At 38.1% G+C, this 12,942-nt stretch overlaps 1 protein-coding gene across 1 annotated transcript in view; it reads right to left on the bottom strand.

Moving 5' to 3' along the window:
- The window catches only part of LOC134824178 (uncharacterized), an 85,067-nt gene extending 83,466 nt beyond the window's left edge, over positions 1–1,601 (bottom strand). Inside the window, exon 1 of the mRNA XM_063835932.1 lies at positions 1,571–1,601. The gene's annotated coding sequence lies outside the window, so the exon portion shown is untranslated. The remainder of the gene's footprint in view (positions 1–1,570) is intronic.
- Between the last annotated feature and the right edge of the window lie 11,341 nt (positions 1,602–12,942).

Genomic DNA, 12,942 nt, shown 5'->3' with positions numbered 1-12,942 from the left:
AGGTTTTAGCATATATGCTTCAGTTAGAAATTGGGCCAGGGTTAGGGTTGGGGTCAAAGTAGAGGCGTCAACATGTAACCACCATGAACTCACCATGGGTACTCCATAGTCCACACTTACCATTTTCGTACGTCATATTTGTGTCTTTTGTAACTTTTTATATTTTTCTATGATTGATGTAAAGAAAATGTGTAAGGTGTTAGTGCCGAGTTTACTTCTGGTGAAATCGCCAAACAAACAACGTCACGCCACTGGCCCATTGTATAATAAGGAGCTCTTTCCAAACTCACATGCATCCGGCCATATTACGGAAAATTATCTCAAAGGGCGTAGTAGTGGTCAGCCACCGGTTTTTGCAAGAACATGACTACCGACGAGTGTGTGAAGTGTGCAGTGAAATGTTTCGCTGCCTTCTGCATAGTGCAATCAGCAATGTGCATGGTGGAGGAACAGTACGAGACTGATGATTATTAATGACGTACGGACCCGGTTCGATGTCCGAGTGGTATGGGTTGTATTATTGACCCAGGTTAAAAATTTGAATAACATGTCTTCATAATCATATTGCTATTTGTATAAATTGATAACAGTTTTGAAAATTCAATTTAATGTCGTGATCCGGGTGGGTCAATAATTACTAGGCCTAAAATGGTCTGACTGGAATTGATAAATCAGGACATCATCCATTTGTACCAACAGTTTTTAAGGTTTAGTGAGGTGGAAACATTTAACCCTGTCGAAATTATTCTTCACAAGAACAATAAAAAGGAACAAACCTAGAACAAATAATAACGTGGAAAAAAATAAAAAGGAACAAACCTAGAAGGTCAGCTCCATAGCAGGATATCCACTGAGTATAACAACTGGTGAGACACAGATTGTCGGCAGACATCTCGCGGTCTGTTATACTTATAGGTACCACTGTCCGACTACCTTGAAGAATTATTTATAGTATCTTGTAGAGATTTATGCTGTTAATCTACAGAACTTGGTATAATTAAGTATTCTTTACGTAGAACTTATTATTACTTTATTAATACTTAAGTACTGGTATGTTTTGAGGACTAAAATTGTTTCCACATTAATTGGGGTAATGATTACCAATACCATGTCACAGACCACAGTGTGACATGTCGAGATATAGCTCTCGAAGTTCAATGGCGGGCTTGATCATTCAATTTTATTTTTAGAACAAATGCTCAGGTGAAAAAGTTATCAATGCTGATTTTAATTCATTTTATTCTTAAATATCATAATTATTTGAAGCATTCTATAGCTATAATAGTCTTTGATACTTGCATCTACCTTTAAGTGTAAAGCTTTAATTTGCTTTCTAGGTAACTATGGTGGATAATCCAAAACCACATTAGTATTACTTTGCTAAGTGCTAACCCTAATTACCCAAACCTAAACATCTAAATCTCCCAAATGCTGAACGACATTGTTGATCTACTTCCATATAGGTATTGATGCTTTTCATACAAACAAGTTAAACCAAATTCTTTATGACATGTATCCTGGGTTTGGACAGGATATGCCCGCTTAAAATACTTCCATCGCGTTACATTACATAATTCTCAATAAATGTAATAGATTTGTAGTGTGTAATTAGTTTAAACACGTGATTAAAACAGTTTTGCTCTTAACTCGTCAGGGAAGATTTGCAGTAGCTTACCAAATACCAATGCAGTTCGATTAAAATCGATAGAATTCTATTTAAGCTGCCGTTATAAGTAATAGTATAAGGGCAAAGTACAAGGGCAAAGCGTCATATATACGCTACAAACTCAATCAATAGTATAAGTGGTTAAATAGTAGTCAATACGATTTTAAAAACAAGGCAGGCCCTCAAGCCTCAACCTAACCTGAAAATCTGATGTTAAAAAATGTGTCTTGCATCACCTTATAAAGCAAACTTTACTACATCACAAAAGCGCCCTTTAACTACAAACCCTTCTGCCACAAACGCTCTGAAGAAGAAACCTAAGCAAATAGGCTCCAGTCGTTCAAAAAGTGTCATGGACAAAACGAGAATATTGCAATAATGTTGTTCTCAATTTCTCATTACGTTATCATTAACGGAACTTGTCCAATAATGGTGGTCACGTAAAATTCGTAAATTCAACTGTCAATATCGCTTGAGTAGTATGTGAGTCGACCACTTTATAGCGTATATTACTATTATATAGCGTATATTATATACACCTTATCGGACCTTATTTGGACGGACATTACTTGAACAGACATAATTATGAACGTACATTAATATGATTATGAACGCTAGAACTAGAAGGCAACCAAAACCATCAAATATCCGAATTTTTTTCATCTTTTTTTTTGACTTTTTAAAACTTTTAGCAAATGATTAAAATCCATTTTCATATACAGTAAGCAAGAAAAGCAGTCTTTAAGTTCAATCAGTAAAAATGTTAAAATATGTGTACATGATCATTATCTAATATCAGATATCATCTTTATCAAATGGGTTTTCGGTTTGTCTTTTACTTTATGGTGATGGGTGGTAATGGTATTGTGGAAGGTATCATATACTCGTAGCTGACATATGCCACCGTAGGTCGCCTATACCAAGTGGGGAGCTAGAGATACAGCTTAAGCTTTAGGTATTCAAGTATCCCTCATTCTCTCTAGTAGAGCAGTTGGGATCGTTCATTGCTCGGTACGACTACGAGTTGGACAGACAACCAGTTGTAAGAGAAAATGTGGAGGTAGAACTAGAAGAAGCCGAAGATCAACCTCAAGATAGTGATCATGCAATAATGTGATATTTACAATTCAGATTGTTAAAATTTTATAATACTTCATTTTTATTGATTCAACGATATAGTTTAGTTTAATGATAGCTATTGAAATTGACTGAAATTAAAAAGTTGTCATATTCTGGACAGAAAGTTCGAAACGGAAAAATTTTTGAAAAAAATTCAACGGACTTTAACTTGGACGGACATTAATTGAACGGACTTTATTTGAACAGCTACAGACATTAAGGTGCCTCCAGCGTTCAAGTAATGTCCGTCCAAATAAGGTCCGATAAGGTATATATATATAAAGCACGTCGCCGCACCGAACGTCGCTGAGGATTTACCGACCACACGGCACACCGCCGCTGAGTTTTAAAACGATGTAAATTCACTGTACATGCCAATGTACACCGAATTCTGTATACAGAAAGTCATGAAAACCAAAAGTAAAACGATCGGAGTTGATTTTTTCTCAAATTTATTCACTTCACGAGATTCGGAAATCTTTTTATTACACCACCCCGCGCGCAGTTTCGAAACACCAGCGCATGGATATAAAAGTAGCGACGCTATGGCTATGCTAAGATCAGTCGGGAGGTTCCAGTTCCACTGTTGTTGATTTTATTGGTAGAACAGGAACTGCAATACGTTTGTGCTCGCTTATCAGTTACTTATCATTACGTTGATAAGACTTGCTTGTTTAACCGGTGCTGTGGTTGATTCACGATGTCAATCCTTCCACCTTCGCATCTCGCCGAGAAGCATTATCAATTATTTGATGCGCGCGCGACCCAGTAGTGCATCGCGCTACAAGTGCTGTGGTTGTATGATGTATAAATCGGAAAAATACGTGGCTTATAAGCTTGATGAAGTGAAAGATGATGCAGCTGAATGAATTTGGAAAACTCTCGGGCTTGCTAAAGGCAAAGCAGATTATGTTAACGCGTGTGTAGTTCAGAGTTTCAGTGGTAAAAGAGAAATCACTAGGGAAGTCATGGCTCAGAGAATTAATGCTGCGTTAAAAATTATGTATAGACAATCGTTGTACATTGATCAGCTGGAGAAATACAACCAGAAATTACACTCCGATGTGATTGACAGTCAGGGGCCTACAATAGTTGAATTGCAGAAAGAGCTGCTAGCTACCAAGGACAAGCAGCTTGATGACTTGAAATCTAGTCCGTGGTTGTACTCTTAGATGGCAAGTACGTACGGTACAGGGCTTTAAGTACGTACGGTACAGCTACTTTTAAAGGTACGTACCGTACAGGCACTGTAAAGTACAATTTTTTTTTCAAATTTTTAGAATCAACTTCAGTGAATTACTTTCAATTTTTGATTAGTATTATCATCATAATTTTGAAATAGAAGTCGAAAATAAACACAGTGGTTAAAACAATAAAAGATTTAAGAGGAAAATTTGTGTACCGGATCGCTCTTAACCGGTTATATTACACTACTACTACTTGTAATTATCGTTAAACTCAAAGCTTCATCCTTTTGTTGCAGTATCTGTATACGAACACCAGCTTTTCAGCTAGCTTGCAGGTCGCAATCTTAATCTACGCTAGTCCATAATATACTTGTAATCTCTAAAATTGGTCTCACAAATTGACGAAGAACTTAAAACACTGAATGAATACTATTTAGGCCAACTGTTTAAGCAGAAAAAAATTTGAGAATTTCGCGCGAAGGTTCCAATTCTTCTACTTCTGGATTAATCTGTGCACGTACCGTCTAGTTTTTTTTCTTCTAGAATTTTGTTTTGATTTGTGTATTAAGCTGAAGTATTTAATTTTACTTCCAGGTCCATAATTTCGTGCGGTGTATGTTCTTAGAGTTATTTTGGTTTTATATTAGCAGATTTAGGTATATAATTATTGTATATTATTGAATGTATAAATTCTTGAGTAAACATTAACCAGTAAACAATCAATCAAACAGCAAACATTTCAACTTAGAAGGCTAGGATGAATCTATGGTACCGAAAGTTGAGCTAAATTCTCGGGTATCATCGTAATGAGCTTGAAATTTGCCGACGGTGGTTTGTAGTCCCCACCATAGCTACAAATACAACTTGATTCACTTATCAATATAGTTATAATAGTAGGTATAGTAGTTATTATATTTATTATATAACTTTATTCAAATCAAAAATAGAACATAAATGAACATCTTAAAGATCTGATAAGTAGCCAGAAAAAAAGAAATACTGATACACAAGCTATAACAACTTCTTCCATCCCGCTCTATCAGAGGCTAAAAGTCTTAAATTGTACAAATCGTCTGTATTTACAAATGGAATGTTCCTGCTACCTAAATCAAATTTAATAGTCTTAAGCAAGTTCGACTGGTGTCTACCTACTCTACCCTTTTTAGTACTCTGACTCTCTACTGCAAAGTGTAATGCAAGCTGTGCAGGTGAGTTGTTATCACTGCGAAGGACATGTCCGAGCATCCTCCATCGTGCACATGCAACACGCTCACTGAGTGGAACCACTTCACATCTCTTGTAAAGGGTGTCGTTTTTGATTATATTAGGGTAAGTCATTCTGATGATTTGCCTCAGATGCTTTCTGTGGCAAATATCCAGTTTACTCAGTAGCTGCTTTGAAGCTGCCCAGCAGCTACAATTATACATTAAGACGGAGACCACCTGGGCTTCGTAGATCTTAAGTCTGGTCTTAAGAGGTATGCGTTTACCTTGTTCCCAAACTTTCTTGTAGGTTTGGAAAGCAAGATTTGCCAGAATACATCGTCTTTTTATGTCCTCGTTGCTGCACAATTTGGAACCAAGTGAGATAGATGATCTCCAGGGCTCTCTTCCTCGAAGTGGCTCTCCTTTGTCATCAACTTCGTTCTTCTCGGCCAGATAGATATGTGTGAACTCTGTTTTTGATTCGTTGACAAAAAGATTCCACTCCTCCAATATCTCCTTGCATATTGGTAACATGGACTCCAAATTCTTTTTATCCTCGTCTGTGAAGTCTGCGTCGTCTGCGTACTCCCACTCAAGAGGTAGCAGGTTTTCAGCAAACGGAGGGTTGGGTCTTAGATAAGACATAAAGGCACGAAGGTGGTAAAGTGCGCCAGCCAAATACAGGATGAAAAGGTTTCCAGACAAACTATCACCTTGGAACGCACCTATCGTGACAATGAACTCCCCTGATACGGTAGACCTCACTTTAATCTTCAGTTTGGTACATGAGAGTAGGTACCTTACCAGTCGGATGTCGTCTTCACTACAACCAGCATCAGCAAGAAGTTCTAGCAAAACTGATCTCTTAATGGTGTCGAATGCAGATGACATATCAATACCCATTTTGTGTAGAGACCAGCGTTTCTCCTTCACAACTGAAACTAGGATCCGTTGTGTCCAAACAATATTTGCACAGCTATGGCCAGGCTTGTAGGCATTTTGCCAAGGTCCAGTGTACTGAGAAACTTGTCTTTGAATGCGTCTAAGGACTATCATGGACAATATTTTCCTGGTGCCGTTTAAAAGACAAAGAGGGCGCAAACTTTTTAAAGGTCCACGTGGCTAACCAGGTTTTTGCAGTGGGGTAAGGAATCCTTCAGTGAATGAAGGTACATGTTCATGACGTTCAAAAGATTGATTGGTCAGCTGTGCAAATGTAGAATAGAAAATAGGTGGGGAGTGTTTAAGGAATTCGTTTGGTATACCATCAGGACCAACAGCCTTACCATTTCTTAGCTTTTTGGCAGCTTGTTCCACTTCAAAGGATGTTATGGGATTGTTTAGTGGCTGAGGACTGCCAACGAACGGCTCAAGTGGAGGTTCACTGTCTGGTCCTGTGTAGTGTTGCTCAAAATAGTTGCGTATAATGTCAGCTTTGTCACTCTCATTATCTACCAGTTGATTCTTGTCATTAAAAACAGAAATGGAGTCTGATTTCTTGTTACCTGATAGTTGCCGAACAGCTTCAAACATTTTACGGCCGTCGTCTGTATTATTGATAAAGTCTGCAAGACTGTTTGCAACTTCTATTCTGAGAGTATTCAGTCGCTTCTTAATGTCATTTGAGAGTTTGTTAATTTTTGATCTCAAGTCCTTTCTGTCTCTGTATTCATTATTATTCAGAAGTTGTAGCAATCGTTTTCTTTCCTCTGACATTTCAACAACTTCACTATCAGAAGAGTGGTGTCATAGGGTATAGTAGTAAATTATATAATATAGTTATAATATAATTAGTAGTTAATTTTATAATATAGGTAGACCCTGTTTAGTTATAATCGTGCGTGGTAATGAAGGGAGTTTACTTAAGTGAAGAGACCCACCTGTCCTATAAAAACGTACGCGTTTTTATTCTAGAATATTGTCGGTACTCGTCCTGTGCACGTGCTCGTGAATATGGCTCTGAGAACTCACTCACGTTATCAGGCAACACGCTTACACGAGTAGATAAAGTGAGATTCCTTGGTGTTATCATAGACCATGAACTATCCTGGGAACCCCAACTAGATAACATAAAAAGTAAACTAACTACAAGTATAGCTATAATTAAACGTATTATGAAGTTTATTCCAGAAACAGAGTACCATAAGCTGTATGACTCCTTATTCAAGTCTCATATGAGCTACTGTATCAGTAGCTGGGGTGGTGTCACACCTTATAGACTATCTAAACTGTTCTCCATCCAAAAAAGATGTGTACGCCTTCTATTTGGAAGCAAACCAAGCTTTGACCGGGCAGAGTACTATGAAACATGTGCACGTGCAAGACCATACAGTGAACACATCGCAAAAAGGAGCTTTGCTTTGGAAAACACTAAGCCAATATTCAATACCGAGAAAATCATGTCAATCCACAACCTGTACACCCAACATATATCCACTGAACTGTTTAAAATCTTGAAACTGCATCAACCTATCTCTCTGACAAGTTTATTCCAAACAAGTTCCAGAGCATGTAGCCAAACTATGCGGGTCCCCCGACACAAACTTGAAATTTCTAAACACAATTTTGTCTTCAAAGGTACGACTATATGGAAAAGTTTGGTTGATAAAATATTCGACAAATGCACTCCTAATGAAAACAATGTCATGGTCCCTGGCTCTAGTAAATTTTCCGACCTTTCCTCCCCCATCTCAATTATCAAGAGCCGTATCAAAAAGCTCTTACTTGAAACCCAGCAATTGACAACACCTGGGCGTGAAATTGAGTGGCTCCCCCTAAATAGCTGGGGCATTGAACCAGCTTAGTCAATCAGCATCCCATCCCTTGCATACAACTAATTACAAAAGCGCTAATTATACCTGTTTCAAAAGCATCCTGTCTGGAAGTTCCCTGACTGCCGTGTGAATCTTTGGATCTATTTTTGGACCTATTTTTATATTGACATGATTTTTATATACCTATATATTCCTCGCATAATTTCCATGTCCGCCTGAACAAACCTGGCACCATCAAATCTTACTCTAGAAACCCCAGAACTCATCAAGCCTAGTCTGAATTCAAAACTAGTTGACCAGCTACGTACAGTTTCCTGGACAGCTGGAACCTTTTGGGCCATGCACAAGCCAATAGCATGTATGGTCCTGCAGTGGGGTCTCCTTGTCCTTGGATCTGTGTTTTGATCCGTCTTTTCTTAAAATTTTCCATTTGTGTCACTTAGAATCACCTTTTAAAATGTTAATCGACACCACTGGTCCTAGTTAAATTTAGCCATGGCACGACTACTCGAACGTAACAGTTAAATAGGTGTGACATACTATTATATTCTTATAATTATATCATATGAATTGATTGCACTGCTAATAAATAAAATACTTTGTTTTACTAAATACTTTGTTTTACTACTTTGTTTTACTGTAAAATTCTCGGGCATCTATTTTAGGGCCCAACAAGCATCATTTCCCTTTTATTCTTGGAAAATCTAACATCTACAGGTTTATATCCACCTAACACCCGCATTCCATAACTTTCTATTCCGGAATAATTTGTCATCCTCAGATTACTATTTTCGGAAAAAATATGACATAACATACAGGGTGTTTCAAAGGTCTTGCAAGGATTACTTTTGAATAACTTTTGTACCCATTTGTCTCAACTGATCATTTTGTAAAAAAGTTGCTGGTAGTGGCGACTTCTGAATTTTGTACGTTGCCATGGCCACCATGACAGCTATAATAGACTATAGATTTGGATTCTGATTGGAGATGGACCATTTTTTGTTTGTTTGCAGATATCGTTGATAGAGTTGGAAAGTTTCAACTGGGATATGCTGATCATCAAATTTAGCGCCATATTGTAACCTATAATGTCGTGCTCAATTAAGCCTTAATTATAGTACACATAGCAAGGTTATAAATTAGCCCAGTTCTTATTGTTGTGTCGTTTACATATGAGAGACAGCACACTATTTTAATTGTTATATATGTACTCATAGAATTGGAAACAAGCCTAAGTAAAATCTCAATCTTGTAGATGGTTCATCCTATTAGTATTACTTTCATTTGTCAGCTATATTTGTCATCAGCTGAACACTGCATAATACTATAATATTCCAGTCCCTAGGTGGTGCACGGGACATATCAGGAATATGAGGAATACGAAGAATTTGCAAACTTGTACGCGTCGAACTCTAGAGTACGTGTTCTCGATAAATCGTAAACATTCCAAGGACTTAAGCAAATTTATAAAGCCCTCATCGTGGTCGTCGTCACGACATATATAACGATTAAGGAATTCTTCGATTTACGAATCCTTCTTTTCCACTTTCATATGTTTATTTTATTAAGGAGCGAAAGTGATATTTCAGACTGAAAGACTTGCATTATTGGCGGGGCCCTAATCTGTCATTCCTTCAGTATGATTAAACAAATGATCCCCAGAAAACCTGATCATATCCAGACTATTGCTGTTATAATTCAAACGTAAGTTGATTCATGAACGGGTTTGAGCTAGCTATATTGAGCGTTCGAGTGGGCCACTTTCTTTTAACGTTTCTCAGCTATATCTCAACTATATCTCAGTTATATCTCAGCTATATCTCAGCTATATCTCAGCTATATCACAGCTATATCTCAGCTATATCTCAGTTATGATTATGATAACTATCTCATCAAAAAATTAAATCTTTAGATGTGTCATAAAAGGGTCGAATTCTCGATTTCTTTCTCGATATATTTATAAAAAATCCTTCCAAGGTTAAGACTTTATGATGTTTCTTGCGGGTGTATGTTGTATACGAAATAATCACTTCCCAATTCACTGGACATGCTTTCAGGCGTTTAATTCTTTTACCTTCTTTTATCCTCCTCCTTAATTGTGTTTGTCCAAGATTTAAAATCCAGGATGTGCGATTAAAAGGTGTGACGATGTTGTTGTGACGTTGCAGCCCACCAATTAAACAGGTTATTCGAGATCATTATCACGGGTTGCTGCATATACTTTGTCGTAAATTAACCATTTAACCCGTAATTAGGATCGTTTAAACATTTGGTTAAACTGAGTAAATTCGAACTTCCAGCTCCAAGATTGATTTTGAATATTGAAATCATTCCGCAGAATACGAATAACCGTCACTGCTGAGGCACCGTCACATACGGACTCACACTCGACCATATCACGTGACATACGGATCCACACTCGACCATATCACGTGACCAAACCAATAGCACGTGACCAGGGCCCTTGACCGCACTGACACGAGATATTTCCTTAAAATCTAAACTCAGACGTAGTGGCTCCATCAGCTGGCAATTAGCGACAATTTTCAGTTAATTGGCGTTAATGACCAAGCCATGAAAAGCAAGGTATAACCGGGTTGTCATGCTTGTTTGGACATCCTCTTTGCTTTATTAACCGAGAGCAACAATAAAATGAAATAGTTCTAGCTTCCTTTCGATATATAGCCTATCTTTACCGGTATCATGCAATTATCGGTAGATTTGTTGATGACGTCACGTGGATGTTTCTAGTCGTGGTTAATTGCGGAATTGTTGGAGCACGGAATTGTTCGGTCACGTGGTCTTTCATCACATGAGGTTATTCTGGCGTTGTTTCGTGTTGGGGCAGTGTTTTGTTGTTTACTTTTTCAGTTTAAGTCTAAACGGTGGAAACGGTGTGAAAATAGGAAAAAGTGACAGTATATATTTTGTCTTTAACACCTTTGACACCTTTAACACCTTTTAATTAGGCAATTCTTTTGTTTCTGAAAGTATAGAATAGTGAGAACTATCGGGAGAGTAGTTATTTACATAATATGATGCATGATTTTAATTCAGTCGAGACTGTATTAAAATATAATATTGAAATAAAATGGAAGAGGGTTATTTGTATATTTTTAAGATTGTAATAATTCAACTAGCGATCCGATTTTACGAGAACACTCCCGGCTTAGCCCACCCAAAGAATTTTTGGCTTAGCGTTGTAATATTATTCAAATATTTCGAATTCTCAGATATTTCGTCCTATTCGCGGTTTCACGGGTGGTCTAAGATTGCCGATGATTATGAATAAGGTATTGTTGTGCTTATTCGATTTGGGTGCATGGAAAGGAAAATAAATAATAATAATAAAATTCAGCATAGGTACGCACTGAACAACCCAAAAACAATAAATTCCACCTGTAAAGTCTCCAAATACTTATACTTATTCTCTTATTGGCTGTTGAGCTATCACAGTCCTAACTTCCTTTCCGGGCAAATAATTAGCTAGTTAATCCTGATCCTTGCATGTTTCGTTACCTTATTTGTACATGAATTATATTATCACTATCATTCTGCGGTATAATAATTAGCCGAAAACTTTTGCCACCCCGACCCAAATTCTAGGAAAAATTCTCCGAAAAAAAAGTTGTTCACTGTTTACCTGACACATTGACAAATAACTAAGATTCCCAGCCTAATTGTGGCCATGCCCATTCGAGGACAATTGGCTACACGATATATACCGGAAAAACTTTTAAACACTTCTTGACAAGGTTACAATTTTGAAGTTTCAACCAACGTCGCCTGCCTCTCATTTCCCGACTCTAAAACAACACTATTGTCACATAACGCGGTGCCAGATCGTGCTGTGAAGAGCACCTACTAGAGGAAACCAAGAAAAATTTGCCACAACGGCAGACACTCTGAAATTTCGGGCAGGTCCTGCTCTAGGGCGTAAAGAAAGTTCCAAACCCATACATAAATCAATGATCATACCAAAGATTCCCCTACAGATTTGGTTAACAAATCCTCCGTTAAATCCGTGCATTATGTTCCACCTCTATCCCGGTATTTACCGCATATAATATGCTTGCCCCTACCACTCCACCATCCTCACAACTTGATAACGAGACTCCCACATTCCCACATTCTAGCTCCAACATAACAAGAGCTGTAGAGATCACAAGACTTGGGTGGGGTGAGTGTTCTGCTGCTCTAGTTGTCATTAAAGCCCTAATAAAATATCCCAGCTAGTTATCCTTCCCCGCTCGCTCTGCAAAAATAACACTGTAGTGTTAGCGCCAATAATTTTGTAATTGGAATTGTTGAAGCCCGTTCGGTGGGTAGTCATTACATCTTATTTAGTCGGTTGAGGCCCTTTCAGGGCTTTGTTGTGCTGAGAGTTTTCAGCAACTCATGTTATCTCATCTCTTTCTTTCTCGCTCTCTCTCGCTCTCTCTCTCGCTCTCTCTCGCACTCTTCGCTCTCTCTCGCTCTCTCTCGCTCTCTCTCGCTCTCTCTCGCTCTCTCCCAAACTACTTAACATTGTTTTGTGCCCGCGGCCAACAATTAACAATTCATCAGCTGCAGGGGTTAATTATAGCGCAGCAGTAGTGCCCTGTCTAGGGTGATCCACCCCTCTCTTAAGGCCTGTCAGCACATACTTAAAGTTGCAGGGTTGCTCGCCATATTTCCATTCTGGGTCATATTTTAGTGCGGCGATATTCACTACCACACTTCCGGGTTCGCAGCTCCAAAATGGAAGTAAAAGGAGCAAAAAGTACATTGCTTAAAGTCGAGAGCTCACTTTGCGTAATGCAGTCCCATATAATGACCGGGAAGTTTTGGCCCGGTTTTTACTACACGCCCCGAGAGATGGTATTTAAGGAGATGCTAACAATAGATTATTATTATACCTTTGGAACTTTGAAGCCCACCATCTCCCAGTTGTTGGATGTCTGAATACTTATGTTAAGAACTGTTGGTGGGACTATAATAGTAGACCCTA

Source organism: Bolinopsis microptera, chromosome 12 (genome assembly GCF_026151205.1).
Source record: "Bolinopsis microptera isolate Bmic1 chromosome 12, MBARI_Bmic_1.0, whole genome shotgun sequence".
NCBI lineage: Eukaryota > Metazoa > Ctenophora > Tentaculata > Lobata > Bolinopsidae > Bolinopsis > Bolinopsis microptera.
The sequence above is the reverse complement of the archived record's forward strand: the minus strand, read 5'-3'. Positions and strand labels throughout refer to the sequence as shown.